Genomic DNA, 18236 nt, shown 5'->3' on the forward strand with positions numbered 1-18236 from the left:
TCGACCTGAGCAAATTAGGGTTCATTTTGGCGTGATTTTTAGGGTTTTAAGTAAAGCTGCACATGCTATGAGAATCTCCAGGGCAGCGCTCCGGTAATTTCGACAACCTCAGTTTTTTGCTTTTTGTCTTGCAATGATACATAGCTCACGGACGCCCTGTGGTTGGCCTACATAGAAATACGTCTTCCATGGCAGGAATGAACCCGCATCTTCGCGATCAGTAAGCGTATCTCCTGGGATATGTACAACGGCGGCAGAGCAAAACGTACACGGTAATGTGAGGCTCTTAGGATGAAGAAACATTGAAGATGTTTAATGTAGCTCAGTGTAGTGCTACGATCTAAAGCAATAGTATGCCGAAGTTAATATAGCAGATGTAAATGATGTCAAGTTTTTTGAAGCAGCAGAATCAAAAACAACGGGGACGCAGGAAGACACACACGGGACGAGTACACGTCGTTGTCTTCTCGCCAGCACCTGTCAGAGGCGTGCTCGGAGAAGAGGACCGTAATGCGTATGCTGTGATATTTGTCCGAAGCAACGTAGATATGAAGCCCCCAGTTTAACCACGGGGTACGCATGCATATGTACGTGCAGCATTGGGGCAGCATGCCTTATTCCGGGATCCGAGGTTCATGGAAGGCTTTATTCTAAACTTCCTCTCCGATAGTAATAGCGCAGTTCTAGTTCGAAGCAGCTGCCATTTCGACGACGCAGGGGTATGTTGAGCAAATAAGAACCCCTGAATTCGAGCTTTCGCCCTAAAACAAAACTGGTATCGAAGCATTCGCTAAAGCACTGAGGCACCCTTTCCAGCCGAGTTCGGTTTTATTTAGAACAACCTCTTTCCGTCGTCCTTTACAAAACTTACCACTACCGAAAAAGAAAAAGGTTAACTTCATAAACCTGTTGGAATATCATGGGAAGTGTAGCAATTAAAAAGTGTGGTGGTATTTTACTTTCGGCTAGTCTGTAAAAATCCAATACTAAAATGTATATCCAATAATGAGATAAAATAGGTGCTTACCTGCACAGTGGGGCACATCTGCTAAAATACTACTTTTAAATAATGCCGGGAATTAAGACCGGTCAATTAATCTTTGTTTTTCTTGTAAAAAAAGGGTGGACTGAGAGCCGTAGTATGGACAGATTGCATGCAGCTCGTCTTCATCTTAATTGGACCCGCAACCATTATAGCAAAAATTATCCTCGATTGGAACAGTCCTGGAGCCTCTCCGCAACCTCTGTCAGACATTGACCTGCGTGCATATTTTGCAAAGTGAGTATTTTAAAACGCGCATTTTCTTTTTCACCAATTAATCTCTACTGCATAAAAGAGGATATCAAAACCAGAACAATACATTTCATGCAAGGCACTACACATTCACACGCGGTATATTTCCGTATAATTTGTTAGCGGCTTCGGTGCAGGAAGAACAAGTTGGAGATGTCAATAGACTTCAAGAAATCTTCAAGCATAACATTAACTGCAAACTCTTTCTAAGTCCGCCCTTTTAGAACGCGAAGGCACCTCGTCCTTTCAAATCATCATTGAAATTTTTGTGCAAAATTGTTTTACTAACTACGTACATCGGTCATAAAAATTTATTAAAAGTATTATTGTTCAAATTATTGTACGAGAGCCAGTATGTCTATGTGTCGAATATTTCAGAGATGTACAGTCTTACACGTAAAAACGCCGTCAGTCATCTTAAACACTGCATTGGTAACATAAGTGCCGTTTTGATAGCAAAGCTGTGGACAGTAATGTTAAGAGAAATGCATCAGCCGACCGATGATAATGGCAGCTATTTTATACATGATCTTAGAAATGTTTTAATGTCACCACAGTGCTAGGAAATAAATTATGTTGAGGCAAATTAGTGTTTTCGAAATTTTCGTTTCTTGGATGTGGGTAGTGTAGTTAAATCTTAAGGTCAAAATCGCTTTCCTTCACCAGTTCAAGCCAAACATTTGTTTAGCGAGTCGAAAAATTTGTGTAGAACAACTAGGATCCGCCAGAGATCCTGCATGCTTTTGGAGCCCTAACACTATCGCGTGATGCCCTTAAAGGTGAAGCTTGTCTCCTATTTGATCGATGGAAATAAATTCATATGGGTATATCACCCCATGAAATGAGTAAATTAAATTTCTTCATGGTTCCATTTTAGTCTTTCATAATGCGAAAGCATTACTTCGCTATGTTCACAGGTTTCTGTCCGCATTACATGCCCGCAAAATCGTGTGCAATTGAGAAGCGGTAGAGGATAATGAGTGGCGTAAATCGATGAAGGGGGACGTAATGGTATATTAAAAAACATAATTAAGCAAATAAGCTAATAAGTAAATAATTAGAATAAATGGTCCACAGGAAAGGAAAGGTGCTGTATCTGTCACGCTTGTTCTGTGAACACCTGAACCGCGCCGTAAGGGAAAGGAGAAGGTGGGAGGGAAAGCAGAAAAAAAGAAAGGGGTGCCGTACTGGATGTGACGTCACGCAACCGGAAGTAGAGCCAAAAAAGAGCATAGGAAGAGATTGGCACACAATTTGAAAGTACCAAAGACTAAAATTTGTAAACAAGGAGTGAATTAATTTGACGTAGAGGATGTGACGTCACGCAACTGGAAGTAGAGCCGAAAAAGGGTATAGGAAGGGATTGGCGCCCGAAATGAAATTACCGAAGACTAAAATGTGTAAACAAGAAGGGAATTAAGCAACCAGAAGTAACCAACAGCAGTATTCGTGCTTTCGCATCACTCCAATACAGATTCTGCAGTGCTGCTTCTTTTTTTTTTTTTTTTTTTTTTTGCAAGCGAACGGTGGCTGCGAAGTCCAAGGTGGCGTTAGAAAGACGTTAGACAAGAAACAACTGTAATAAAATACCTCGCAACTATTTTGCTGTTCATCCGCTCTTCATTAACATGCTGGATCGCGCGTTGCTGTTGACAAAGCCACTCCAAGTCTGTGAGTGGCGCGATTTAACTATAAACCGTAAACAACAGCAAGCAACTAGTTGAGGAAATCGAAACAGCACAAGAAATTCAATCAGCAATTTTATGGGTCGTAGGCAGCCACCATATGATATTCGATATATACAAACGTCTTTCTAAAGTACAAAGAATAAACGTGCATATTTAGACGTGCAGTTTATTACTTAAACTATCACATATTTTACCCAGTGTAGCTGCCTCCAACAGCTTTCTAGTTGTGAAGTTAATCGGAAATCGCCAATAATATGCTCCCCAAGGATCTTAATGTTTTAAAAGCGTATGTGCTTAACATACTGGAGCATTTTCAGGAAAGGTCCTGTGCAGTAGGAATGTTTTAAGCAATCAATCTTTAGCGTATCCAAACGGCTGAAAGGTGTATTGGTCGAAAGTTGTAGCAGCAACAATTGCAATAGCCATAGTTATTTTTCCTACGCATAGATAACCTAATACTCCTCATTCCGGTTTCAAGTAATACTTTATTTAGGCAAAGGCTATAGCAACAAATGCAACATGTACCCATCAGTCGACAACCAATACTCTGCCAAACTCAACAGCAACAAAAGCCAAAAGCTTTTTCTGCAGGCTTTTGTATCGAACGGTGGTTAATTTAAGTCAGTTCGGAACGTAGGCCACACTGCGAAATACCCCAAGAATGCATTAGATATCAAAATGAACATGTGAACTGCTAAAAACTTAACTCTGCACTGTTTTCCTCTTTTTATGCATTTTATGCACCAAGCTTGAAATTTGACATCACTCATGACGAGAATGTGTGGTCAGCTGTATCCTCAATTACGGTCGCCCTGTACCGAGTCGGCATGGACCAAGTCGTCGTCCAGAGATGCATGGCTTCAAGGACTCTCGCTAGTGCACGAAGGTTTGAAATATCGTATCCTCCATACAAGAATGCTTGTAATTGTGCTTCCTTTTTTTTACCACGCTTTCCTTCTCAAGATAATATAAGCCGTATTTAAAACCATTCCATAGTGAGCGTTCCAAACATTCAACTCGGGCGAAAGTTTACGACACTTCAATATTTCGGGCTAGACAATATAAGAGAGAATTAAGCGTTTATGACTATACTCTGCCTCTACATTTAGTACGAAAGCTTGGTGATAACACACGCTACTTTCCAGAATTTACGTTCATTTTTGCTAGATAGTAATCTGAGTATACGTTTAACACTGAATTGCTATTATGATAATTTTTTCTGCCTTTCGTTACTAATCCCTTCTTTGCTTCAGTCTATAAATTGAGAAGGCATGCGAATAAATAGAAAACATATTAAGCATGGACCGTGAGCGGACAGGACAGATAATTTCTCACGTAACCGCTTGTTCTAACTGAGAACTTTTTGCCGTTATCGAAAGTACAAGTGTCATCTAAGCTCATCAAAAGTATCTTGGCTCTACCTATCGCTTAAGATGGGGGCATATAGTGGAGAGTTGAAGTTTTGTAGGATAAGGATGAGATTATCATCTATTAACATTGCCGGTGATCGGTACTTTGTTCCGACTATTAGATCAAAATTAAGATCCCCACTAGACACTAGTGGAGCACTTTTCGAACCACATTGGCAGATGGTACATGCAACGTCTTGAGCCTTAAAATAAATTCTCCTACTTATTACAAACGTCTAGGGCCACTAAAGTTTGCGATGTTTATAGTAAAACAATTTCTTACTTTGTACATGTATTTGTATATACCAACGATTAGTCTCCAACGTGCATTCAAAGTAAGCACCGTACTCCGCACTTTCTTTCCTGTCCTATGTTACAGATATATCCAATTTTTTTTCTCACAGAACCACGTACATTGGGGCATTGCTCCTATATGTTTTCAACCTTGTTCTACATGCGATGGCATTTGCCTTGGTGCTGTGGTTCAGAGGATGCGACCCCCTGCTGGCGGGTGCTGTCAGAAGCTATGATCAGGTAAATGCACAGTACTGAATTGAGATTTCAGGGATGCTTTTAAGCAAATAATATGCATGTTTGAAAAAAGTTCTCTGGGAACAAGAAGGTATTTTGTCTTGTAAACTAACCACAAGTTCGTCGCCATCATAAAACTACTGGTTACGTACATGGTCTAGAGAAGGTATGGGCCAAGTGCAAAGTTTAAAAAAATTTATTACTATCGTCAGCAAACTCAGCCGCAAAAACCATAATTATTAGGAACAGGGCTTCAGGTGTAGACCAAAAATGGATGGAACAATATCAGAGCAGTATCAACGCGATACCGTTAATGACTTTTCACACCGACTTCACTTCCCGATCCTAATTCGCTTGCACTCTCTCTTCATCAACATGTACTCACGTGAGTCACGTCACGCATCAAAGCATAGGAGTGATAATTCAAGCTTCCGGTTGAAAGCTCTCGCACTTTCCTATTTTGCTGCATGTTCTCCGGCTGGCGCTTCGAAACCTATCAAATGCTATACCACGAGGGAAGAGAGTAAAATGAGCAGCCCCTCTAGCCCCCCCTTCCCCCCTCCTATACCCCTCCCCATCCAATGGGACATTGGCATCTTTCTCTTCGCGGTCCCATTTTAGTCAGTCTTTTTGTTCACTTATTTTTTTTTTACTTCTCTCTCCTTTACTCTTTGGCTTGTGTACCATTTATGGGGCCGACCAGTTTCAAAGGGTATGGTCCTCAGCATCATCACTATCAATAAGTTATTTTAAGTTGTTGGCTCGACTCTCCTGCAATTTAGTCATTTGGTGCATGATTACGAGATGGCACGTACTCCCAAAGCTCTTGCCTCTTTTTGGAACATCTCCCCAGCTGCCGGTACATGTGTAGCTGGGGAGAAGGAGGAGAAAACTTGCCCTGACGGAACATTTTAAATACTGACACCTGGCGGTTTGAGGTAGCGCTTGAAAGACGAAGAAGTTGGAGACTCTCTCGCGTTTCGGCTAGCTAGAACTGTGGACTCTTGAGCTTGTGTCTTTGTGTTACCGTTTCCCGGGAACCTCTGTCTTGACTGTGTGAATCTGCCCCTGTTGCCGATTCCCATAAATCCCTGTCTTCGTGACAGTTTTGGTGGAGCCGCCGGGTAATTGCCCTCTCAATGTCGCACACCCCTCCGCAAACCAACGACACCGAGCTTTTGCCTGTGGACACGCCCGTTCATCGCGTCAGCCGGAGGAACCTGGGCCTTACTCCCGAACACGGGCCCTCTGAGTCAACTTCAACAACGAGCCTCCGGCCAGTCACGCAAAGCACTACGTGGTCATGCAAGGTACTCCTGTTTACTTTCAAAACCCCCGAGTGCCGAAATCGTTCCATGGCACTGCGCATGAAGATGTTGAGGATTGGCTAACTCAGTGCGAGCGAGTCGCATCCTTTAATGAGTGGGACGACAACTTAAAGCTACGGAACGCCATTTTCTGCCTGGAAGACCATGCTTTGGCATGGTATGAGAACCGAGAAGGCACATTAACATCATGGCCTCAGTTCCACCATCTTATCATAGAGGCGTATGTCAGCCTGTATAGGCGTGAACGAGCAGAACGTGCTCTACAATCTCGGAAACAGATGCCAAACGAGTCCGTCATGATGTATGTTGAGGACATGACGAAACTATTTCGACGTGCGGATCTTAACATGTCTGAAGACAGAAAGCTGCGCCACCTCATGCATGGGGTTAAAGAACCGCTTTTTGCTGGTCTTGTACGTAGCCCACCAACTACAGTTACCTCATTTTTAACAGAGGCGGTCACCATGGAAAAGATCCTACACCAGCGCCACTCGGCGGTCTACGACAGCCCAATCCTCACTACGACTGCTGCCGAGCCTCTTACAGCTGATGTAAGCAATACTGAACACCTCCGAGATCTTATTAATGCAATTGTACGCGAGGAACTGCAGAAGGTTTGTGGCACGTTCCAACCCAGGGGTGATTCTCTCGCACATATTATCCGCGAAGAGATTCAGCAAGTCACGCAGCCATCTCTGCATTTTGCTGAAGCTCAAAGTACTCCTGTTCCTGATTATTCTCGTCCGACTTACGCTGACATTCTACGACGCCCAGTTCCCGTCCAAGCTCCGTTGTCTACGTTACCACCAACCCAGAGCATGCCCGTCCAGCAGCCAACGCAATACATTCCTGCACAGCAGCCAACGCGGTACGTGCGGCCACCGCGGTCAAACATTCGACGAACGGACGTCTGGCGGGCCCCTCGGAGGCGCCGCCTTTGCTACCACTGTGGGGAACCTGGTCACATTTTCCGGTGGTGCCCTTATCGGGAACTCGGACGGGAGGATTTTACACCAACGCACCTAGACGCACGTTCGGTCAACTGCCTCGTGACATTGGAGACAACCTCGCACAAGAGAGCCTCCGGATGGCGCGCCGACAATCCAGGTCTCCATCCCCACGTCAGCAATCCCCTTCAACAACTGGTGACTTCCCGCGAGCACCGCCTGGTCACTCGCCAAGCCCCCACCGGGAAAACTGAGTAGAGCGACCTCCGGGGGTGGGGCCGCTAAACGTCAGCACAAAGAAGTCCAACCAAATAGAACAGATATGGATTTTGGAGCAGACAAGACAGCATTTGGTTCACGAGACCGGCTATCGCTGGACATCCCTGTGTGCATCGATGGTCATAACGTCAGCGCTTTAGTGGATACCGGAGCAGACTTTTCGATTTTGAGTGGGAAACTGGCAGCGCACCTTAGGAAGGTTATGACACCATGGTGTAGCACACAGATACGCACGGCTGGGGGGCATGTAATTACTCCTATTGGACAATGCACGGCTAGAATCCAGATTCGTACGTCAACGTTAGTTGGCAGCTGCGTCGTTCTCCGGGAATGTTCTCGTGATTTGATTCTCGGTGTGGATTTCCTGCGGGAATATGGCGCCATCATCGATCTCCGATAGCGAACGGTCTCTTTCTCAACGGATAAAGCGGCTGCCAGCCCTTCCGATGGCCAACGTACGTGCGCCCTACGAGTTCAGCCGAGTGTGTTTCAGTGCCTCCCCGCTCCAGCGTGTTTGTGAGTGTTGTGTGCGACGGACTTCGTGACGAGCAGATAATAGCTGAAGGCAACCGTTCGCTTTTATTTTCTCATGGCATTTGTACAGCTCGAAGCTTAATTATACTCACCAATGGTCACTCTGAGCTTCTCGTCACGATCTTCACGAATGAATCTCGCCACCTCTATCGCTCTACTGCCATCGCTTTCGGCGAACTGTTAAAGGAAGTTTCAGAATGGTTTGCGTCTGACATTACTGATACTCCTACTGTTCTAGACCACATCGATGTTAGCAGTGACCTTTCTGTCTGTCAACAACGCGACCTGCGTGCTTTACTGCTGGAGTACGCCCCGTGCTTTGCCTCATCATCGAAAGTCCGGCAAACTTCTATCACCAAGCATCGCATCTTCACGTCTGACGATGCCCGACCTATTCGACAGCAGCCGTACCGTATTTCGGCCAAAGAACTTGAGGCAATTCGGACACAAGTCAAGGAAATGCTTAATGATGATGTTATTCAGCCGTCTAAAAGTCCGTAGTCGTCGCCAGTCGTGTTGGTTAAGAAAAAGGATGGCACGCTGCGTTTTTGCGTTGATTACAGGAAACTGAATGACATCACAAAAAAAGATGTAAATTCGTTGCCCCGTATCGACTATTCTTTCGATCGACTTCGCAACGCCAAGTTCTTTTCCTCCATTGATTTAAAAAGTGGTTATTGGCAGATAGAAGTGGATGAGCGCGATCAGATAAAAGACTGCCTTTGTGACACCCGATGGCTTATATAAATTTAAAGTGTTGCCTTTCGGTCTGTGTTCAGCGCCAGCGACGTTCCAGAGAATGATGGACACCGTACTTGCTGGTCTTAAATGGCAAACCTGTTTGGTTTATTTGGACGACGCCATCGTGTTTTCAGAAACGTTTGACCAAGATCTTAAGCGGCTGCGAACGGTATTGGACGATCTTCGCTCGGCCGATTTGACACGTACTCAAACCGGAAAAATGTCACTTTGGATATCAACAGCTGAAATTTCTCGGTCATGTGGTTTGCGCTGACGGTGTCCGGCCTGATCCTGACAAAAAAGCCGCTGTAGCCAATTTTCCCATCCCTACCACGAAGAAAGCAGTGCGACGTTTCTTGGGCCTGTGCGCGTACTATCGCCGTTTCATTGCCGATTTTGCCAAGATTTCAGAACCTTTGACGCGCCTGACACGTGATGACGTCCCGTATGTCTGGTCTTCCGAGCAGCAGAAGGCATTCACCGAGCTGCGCCAACGGCTGCACAATCCTCCCGTTCTTGCACACTTCGATGAGGACGCTGCCACCGAAATTCACACCGACGCCAGCAACGTCGGTCTGGGTGCTGCTCTGGTCCAGCACCAGCAAGGCGAGGAAAAAGTGATCGCTTATGCCAGCCGCGCCCTTTCTCGGGCAGAATCAAACTATTCAACTTCTAAAAAGGAGTGTCTCGCCGTCGTTTGGGCCACAATTAAATTCTGACCTTACCTCTACGGCCGTAAATTTAAAGTTGTGACAGACCATCATGCTTTGTGTTGGCTGGCTAGTCTTCGAGATCCATCAGGACGTCTTGCACGGTGGAGCCTTCGATGCAGGAATTTGATTACTCTATCGTTTATAAATCCGGACGTAAACATGAAGATGCTGACACACTGTCTCGATCACCCGTGGAGTTGGCCCATCACAGTAGGGATGAAGACGCCCATTTTCTTGGCATTATCAGTTCCTCAGATTTAAAGGCCCGGCAACGGACTGATCTAGACCTCGAAACTGCGATCGATCATCAGGGGGGTTTGGATTCTACAGTATCTCGACTGTTTGTTAAGAACTTGTCATTCTTCTCTACGCGCGACGGAATCCTCTACAAGAAAAGCGCCGGCAACAGTGACCGAGCCTATCTTCTAATCATCCCTGCAGGTCTCCGCGATGAAAACCTTCATGCTTGCCATGATGAACCCACCGCTGCACACTTGGGCTTTGCACGCGCTCTTACCAGAGTGCGCCAGGCCTACTACTGGCCCAAACTTACCGCCACCGTTCATCGATATGTTAGAGGCTGCCGCGAGTGCCAGCGACGCAAGACACCGCCATTGAAGCCAGCGGGTTTCCTGCAGCCTATTACCCCACCGCTAGTACCATTCGACCAAATTGGTATGGACTTTCTGGCCCTTTTCCTCTATCGTCAGCTGGCAATAAGTGGATTATCGTGGCTACAGATTATCTGACACGTTACGCGGAAACTATGGCGGTGCCACGTGCAACATCCTCCGAAGTGGCACAATTTTTCATGGCGCAGATTGTCCTCCGCCATGCCGCCCCTTCATACGTCATCATTGATCGTGACAAGGCATTTACAGCGCGTCTTCTTGAAGAAGTTTTCCCAACTAAGCCAGACACATCACCGAATGACTACTGCTTACCATCCTCAGTCTAATGGCCTTACGGAGCGACTAAACAAAACAATAGCGGACATGCTCGCCATGTATGTGGATGTCCGGCATAAAACATGGGACGAGATATTGCCTTATGTCACATTTACATATAACACGGCCGTCCAAGAAACAACTCGATTCACTCCGTTTTGCCTAGTATACAGACGCGATGTACAGACCGTGCTCGACGCTATGCTGCCATGTGTGGCTGACGACCAGCTGCTTACCGCTGACGCAGACGAATTCACCAACTACGCTGAGGAAGCTCGCAACTCGCCCGTAATCACATTATAAAACAGCAAGCAACAGATGCACGCCGATATAACGACCGCCATCGCTATGTCGTGTTCCAGCCTGGTGACAAAGTCTGGGTGTGGACACCTGTCCGGCGCCCAGGCCTGTCAGAAAAACTTCTCAATTGTTACTTCGGACCCTACAGAGTGTTGCGTCGCCTCTCAGAAGTTACTTACGAGGTTATTCCAGACGAAACTCTACCCACTCCTAGTCGTCAGTGCTCGTCTGACCTAGTGCATGTGCTTCGCATGAAGGCGTATTTTATCCGCTGAAAGTCGTATTCCCATCCGGATCAGTTTTTTTTCTGTGAGCTTGCGTTTTTTTTTTTTTTTTTCGAAGGGGGGAATAATGGCCACCTGGCGGCTCGAGGTAGCGCTTGAAAGACGAAGAAGTTGGAGACTCCCGCGCGCTTCGGCTAGCTAGAACTGTACACTCTTGAGCTTGTGTCTTTGTGTTACCGTTTCCCAGGAACCTCTGTCTTGACTGTGTGTATCTGCCCCCGTTGCCGATTCCCATAAATCCCTGTCTTCGTGACAATATTAAGGCGAAAGCCTTTATTGCCTCATCGTTGTCGTCAGCAAAAGTGTCACGCTTTGCGGCGGCTCTGATTGTTCAAGACGGGATGACGGCATGGAGGTCTCGACCAATCACAGAGCACCACCACAGTATGCGCGAATGCGTGCCTTAATATAGCCATAGGGTCAATCAGTGGCTCAAATTCTAATTGATGACTAATTAATAGTTACTAATTACTAACCAATGAGAAATTGATAATTACCTACTAATTAGTGACCGCTGTGCGAATATTTCCTTAATTACTAAATAATGTTGCGCACCCGGTAAAATCAACCACACAACAGTAAACGTAGAACTGCGAAGATACAAGGAGCGCGATCTCGTCGCTGCCAAGCAGAATTCACTGAATGTGGAAGAGTGGTCGCTCGCTTTACTCGTAGCAGCATTCATCACTAAATGCGGAACAGTCGCGTAGCAGAATGCAGCACTCACGCTTTCGCCTTTCATCAGTTTAATCGCGAAAGTGTTCTCGAATTTTTAGTAGCCTATGAGGGCGCCACTGAGCTTCCAAAGAGCACATGTAGGTTTTAACTGCACTTGTAGATAGTCACGTTAATGCCGTGTTTAGCCATAGAAACTGGTTTATCCTGTTCAGTATGCGACAGGGTAGATATGTGCTGTAGACGAATATATCCTGATGGTCCACACATGGCGGTTCATTCAACCCCGTGTAGAAACGTGATGCAGATCCTGATACTCAGGATGGAAAACAGCGCAGCAAACACAGACAGAGGAACGACCGATACAAGACAAGCGCTCCGTCTCCGCGTTGCCTCTGTCCGCGTTTGCTTCACTGTTTTCCATATGAAGATACATCAATATGCCCCGTTTCCTTCAGTGGTCCTGATAATCCAGTATCTTCCGTTATTTTCCATTCCAGTATTTTGTTAAAACACGGCGACAAGTTGGCCAACCATTATGAAACTACCAATAAAACCTGAATTTCAAACACAATTCACCGAACCGATGAACTTTCGGTTGAGTATCCTCCTATTCCGGAGATTTTGGGTTCGATGTCTAGTGCCTCCACAGACTTTTTTTTAATATGAATAAGTTTTCTACTGGCCAGGTGTTCGGTTCTTTGGCGGAAATGTTTCAAAAATTTCTAGGAGGAACTTCAGACTCCAATGTGCATTAAGGCGAAATCCGTTTTGGTATTATTATTATTATTATTATTATTATTATTATTATTATTATTATTATTATTATTATTATTATTATTATTATTATTATTATTATTATTATTGTTTGCTTATTATAACTATATTCATTGGACTAACCATTGGTTGTAATGTGGCTGCTGCTGGATTGGCTATAGATCTGCCTCATTTGACACGTTCCTGCGGAAGCCACTCATGAGCCAAGAAAGGCTTTGGCCATAAATATAGGATCTGATCAGCCCACTCCCTCCTGTATTCAAAATTCATCCGTGGAAAACTAATCCACCTTGTGCGGTAAATATTTTTCTGGCCCTTATTCTTCTTGAAAGACGGCGACAAGAACAAATTTGCCACACCTTTCGCTCTAAACAAGGCCAGAACCTGCATGCAGTATATTCCCAGTATCCAGTAAAACGAAGCTGGAATTTGACAAAACTGGCGTTTTTCTCTGTATTTCAACAGATCCTGCCCTTCTACATAAAGACCTACCTCGTCACGTTCCCGGGATTCACAGGACTTTTTTCTCGCTGCAGTAGTAACTGCAGCGACAAGGTAATTATTATGAAAAATAGTTTGGTTGGCTTGGTTTGTGGGGTTTAACGTCCTAAAGCGACTCAAGCTATGAGAGACGCTGTAGTGAAGGACTCCGGAAATTTCGACCACCCGGGGTTCTTTAACGTGCACTGACATCGCACAGCACACGGGCGTCTTCCTTTTCGCCTCCATCGAAAAGCTGCCGCCGAAGCCGGGATTCGATCCCACATCCTTCGGCACAGTAGTCGAGCGCCATAACCACTGCACCACTCCAGCGGGGTATGAAAAAATAGTAATCTTTGACCACGCTTTAAGACAAAACTCATGCCGCCGCTTAGTGTACTTTGTTGGGTGAGTCCTAAAGTGAAATTCTGGTAATGTATGGATGAGTTTTCCTCTTACTCTGTTTACAGAAGAAACCAATTTCCTTATCCTTCACAATGGTCGCCATCATCCATTTGACTTCGGGCACTGCATGACGAAGGTGGCGACACTTCATTTTCACAGCACACAGGCAATTTGTTTTTCGCCTCCATCGAAAATCCCGGCCTCGGCGGCCGCTTTTCGATGGAGGCTCATTGCCATATTTTCAGCGACTAAGAAATAAACCGAAAATATTGCACTCGCACTTCATGGAAAGCTGTATTTGTGTTTATTCTAAATGGAGCGGCTAATTTCTAACGCCCAGGAAAAACTGTAAAACCAATCTCTGATAGTAATCATTGATTTAATAGAAATATTTATTCGCATACCCCAAGTATATCTCTTCCTGGTAATAGTCACGAGCACTTATTCGAAGTGATTTCACAGTACTGTTCATTCATTTCATTTTCCTCTATCGACTGCAAAGCTGCAAATTTCTAAACTTTTTATATACTGTACTATAATTATTTCAATGTTTCGTCACAATGTGCACGCAGAGACGAATTCAAAGATAGTTTATTCCTCTTGTCATTCAGCATGAATTCACTGCCGGTGATACATACCCTTGTAGGAACAAAACCGTTTTAACATTGCTGAATACTTCTTTATGCGGTATTGTTTTGAAGCAGACCTTTACAATCAGATCTCTTTGAACGTGGTTGAGGATCCCTTAGTCTGCTGCTGACTAATTTTACTGTATATTTGTTGCTGTTGGCTATCAACTATGCGGTTCTTTGTTTACCTACGCTTGTATTACTAAGGGGTTTCAGTATATGTAAACAAGTACATTTTATAAGGCACGTGACCCGAGTTGGTATACGTACGCTCCTTCAGATCGTTAGGTTTCGCTCGATTTCGCTCGAGATTAATAAAATATTGTTTCTTCGGGAAAAATACGTTTGTGTTAGTTTTCCCTGATACGTTAATCAGGCAATTGTGTTTTAACATGCTTATTAATTTAGTCATACCTAATTCGCTTGGGATACTCACAGGACAATTTTAGGTACTTCTTGGCCTGAGTGTGATTGCGCTGCTATAGGTACATCATGATATGAGAGCTGAATCAACGTGTTGTCAAAACTGATTTAATAATTTATTGCACAAAACAATATAACTCCCAAAAAAAGGTACATCTGACTATAAGAGGCACCCGATGTCGTCTAATGGATCAGTTGAGCCCTTCCTAGGATGACTGGCTTTGAAGAATAGTTCAATAATCTGATATTTATTCAACTTGGTAAACATATTTGCAGAGTATGCCCATGCTTGCTCTCAACAGAACTGATAAGACAAGAGGCTCACACAAAGGTTTTTGCACGAATTCCTATTATTTGTACTCAGACGTTCTTTAGTGCAGATGCCATAAAATTCTGCTTCACTTCTTTTATGTGGCACCCTCTGACCCCGTTTGGATAAGTGCACACAATAGGCGGCATCAGAAAAGAGCTGTGCCTGCAAAACTATTGGTCGAATATTGGGGCGATTCGCCCAAGGCAGCGTAGATTTGTAATAGTGGGTAATTACACATTGAAATCCCCTAAGTGCCTCCATATGGCTACAAAAGAAAGCTACACAGCTTTCTCAGAAAATTCGTAGTTAAAAAAAAATTTATCCTGGTATCCCAACCAGGACAATTTTTTTTTTTTTAACTACGAAGTTTCGAAGAAAGCTGTAAACCTTTCCTTTGTAGCCCTATGATTGAGGCTGGGTAGACGTCAATGAATAATTACTCCCTGTAAAATATTCATGCTTTAAGCACACAAACCTCATGCACCCGAATTATCCTCTAATCTATTGGCTACCGCGTTCCGTATAGTTCGTGCTGGCATTCTGCTCATTATCTCTCCCATGCTATACCATATGTGGCGATCTTTCACTCGTGATCTTCACATGTTCTGACTTCCGCGATTCTCTCCGTAGCACAATATCTTCGGCTATAAACACTATGGCTGCGGTCGTCTACGTAGATATCTTGTCATCGAGGATCAAGTGTCTCAACATTGGCCATGTTACACGAGGCCTTGGTAAGTATGTGTTGCTATTCCATGTTCCCACGCGTAAAGCACGAACAAGATAACTTCTCCTTTTCCTAATTTTTTCGAGTCAATATTATCGCCCATTTAGCATGTCGCGGGCTCATGGTGACGGAAAAACAGAGATGGGCGAATTATTCTAGCACGTCATAAGGGCGAGTGAATGCGTGAAACGATTTGGTCGTTTACAGAGTCAGCTCTGAATAGAACTCCTAGTTCATTAAATATGCGTTAAGGTAATCCAGATGAGAACGAATGAATTATTGCCTATGCGTTAACATCCGGAAAGAACATTAGAGCTTAGTTTTTCTGATAATAATATTATTCTAACAAGTCCCTTTTGAAATTCAATGTAAGTGCAAGCACTGAACCAAATTCTAAGCGAAAAGTTTCCCGGAAAAGCATGGTGTTATTCTCTTAAATTCTATTTCTTTAACACTTTACATTTCTATATAGAAGAACGTATTCAACATGGAATACGAGTAGTTGGGAAGTTCACTTTGTCCCTTCAATGAGCTAAACTTATGGGCACATAATAGGTGTTATTATGTCTTGGGTGATTTGAAGTAATACAACAGAAATTAATACATCGGCCTAGAACGATTTAGCGGCGTTACACCAAATAAGATCTAGTTCGGATCTGATATGGCTGGAAATACTTTTAGATGAAGCTACGAACAGGCCCACCAGGTTCATTTGCTCTTTCGCGGCCGGTCTCGAGGAGCGCGCTGCCCCCCCCCCCCCCCCCCCCCCTCACACACATTTATGGCTCGTGCAGGAGAGGCAGTTTCTATCCGTTATCCATCTGTTAATTTAATCTATCCACCTGTTAATTTGTTTGCGTAGTTTGCCAGACGAATTCGTAAAAAGGTGTCAGAGATCGCATGTGCTGAGCGTTTGGAGCGACTCCTGTCAATACCTACTGGGCATCTTAGGAGGCGTGAATGTTCTAAATGTGGCTCAACTAATAGCTGCAAGCCTTCTAGAATCCTTGATCATGGGAGATCCTTGGTCGCCTTTTTTCCAGGGGAGCTAGAAACTCCGGCTTCTGGTAGTGAAGTTCACCAGCCTGTTGTGCGCGAAGAAGCTTGTTCAAAGGACTACTGGCCTTGTTCGTCGTTATAAGCATGGCGCAAGCCTCACACCCAAGATCACTTATAAGTTTGGTAATACATCCACCGACGCAAATTAAGCCTGAATAAGCAACAAACCGAGCTGGAGCAGGAAGATTTGCTCGCGGAGCTTTCAGTTCTTGAACCAAATCTTGACGAATACAGGCAGCCGACCCTTCTACGTCTTATCCTTGTATAGTGATTGCTGTGGACAGTTTTTCTATTGTGGTCCAAAGCTGTTGTAACAGCTGTTGCACCCAGCGCGTCATTACCTCCAAACATGAAGCGCAGTTTTTTTAACAATCCCTCGATAGATACACTGTTAAATTTCTTAGTTCAACTTTGTTGATGCCTGTTAGCAAAAAATCGGTTACCTCTACAGTAGATTTGCGGCTGAATAGTAGGGCGATGTACGTTTGTACTGTGAAGATCCCAACGCCAGTGGCAATGCAACATTCGTGAATATTTTTCACATAGCTGCTCACGTCATTTTGCAGTCACAGTATTCGTTCATCGTCTTCTTTCACGATCCGTAATTCGAAGCCACTGCCCTAATCAGTCGTGTCGAGAATATCGAACCATTTCTTCATCACTTTCTTAGAGCTCACTGTCGTGTGGCGTCCTTAAAAATTAAGTAAAGAGAGCTGACTCGTGAGTTCTGTGGAGATGTTCATAAGCGGCAGTTACTTTGGCCGAGAACACCTGCACGGCGCGCAGCACGTAGTTTCAGACACGTACACATATTTTCTCGACAAATTTAACGCCAACTTCATCGACATATCCTTTTAGTGTGCATAAAATTTGTTGACAAATGTGCCCCTGATGCCACCAGTGCCGTCTGTGAGCTCCCGTTCCACAATTGGGTGCTGATATCCTTGCAAACATGGCAAGGCTCGAAGTTTAAAAACATTTCTCGTTCATCTTCGTGAGGATGCTTCGCTATAGTTAACAAAGAACTATTCCCAGTGAGCTTTAACAAGATTTTGTTCGCTGAGTAGTTGCCAGTAACGATGCGAACCACTACCAAGCCGCATTCTTCAGCTGCAAAGATGACACGCATATAAGTATCTTCCGCTCAGCTACTCGGTTAAGAAGTACGAACACGGGTTCTTGTAGGAGCTGGCCACTACGTGGAGCATAAAACACAGGACATGGTTAGCAAGTGTTCTTGGAACGAGGTGGACCATTTTCCTGCTATTCTCTAATCCCAAATACTACGTCAGACTTCCGGTCATGTATACGTTTGGCCTTTAATGCAGCTTCAATTATTAATGAGGTCGTGTGCTGTTTGTGACTGATAAGGGAAACCTCATGCATGGAGTCTTTCCTTCACGGGGCCGCTCATTCCTGAAGGAGTTGAGCTGGGACCTGCACAGCGTTGCCGTATGCACTCATGTGGCAGCGTGATCAGTTTGGTACGGGCATGATCATAACCTTTGGCCACAGAAAGCGCTATAAGATACATTCTCTGATTAACTCTTCGTGATAAGACTGGAACGTTTGCTGGTATCCGTCAACTTGGTGAAGCAGAAAAGCAGCCCTTTTCTCTCCCATTTCGGCATCTGAAGCAATATGTTTCGATCCGAGTAGTATTTTGAGTCACGACTGAAAACTATTACCTTCCTTTCTGCTTCTAAGTGTTGCTGTGCTTTTGAACAATTGGAACGATAGTACGCTACCTGTG

At 44.5% G+C, this 18236-nt stretch overlaps 1 pseudogene across 1 annotated transcript in view; it reads left to right on the top strand.

The window, feature by feature from the left end:
* LOC146208025 (sodium-coupled monocarboxylate transporter 2-like) overlaps positions 1-18236 on the top strand; it is a 49790-nt pseudogene that overhangs the window by 15935 nt on the left and 15619 nt on the right. Inside the window, exons 5-9 of the transcript XR_014704651.1 lie at positions 1122-1279; positions 3731-3868; positions 4796-4925; positions 12913-13002; positions 15328-15431. The product of XR_014704651.1 is annotated as a sodium-coupled monocarboxylate transporter 2-like (transcript). The remainder of the gene's footprint in view (positions 1-1121; positions 1280-3730; positions 3869-4795; positions 4926-12912; positions 13003-15327; positions 15432-18236) is intronic.

This window comes from Amblyomma maculatum, chromosome 1 (assembly GCF_055883805.1).
Source record: "Amblyomma maculatum isolate TAMU_Amacu chromosome 1, ASM5588380v1, whole genome shotgun sequence".
NCBI lineage: Eukaryota > Metazoa > Arthropoda > Arachnida > Ixodida > Ixodidae > Amblyomma > Amblyomma maculatum.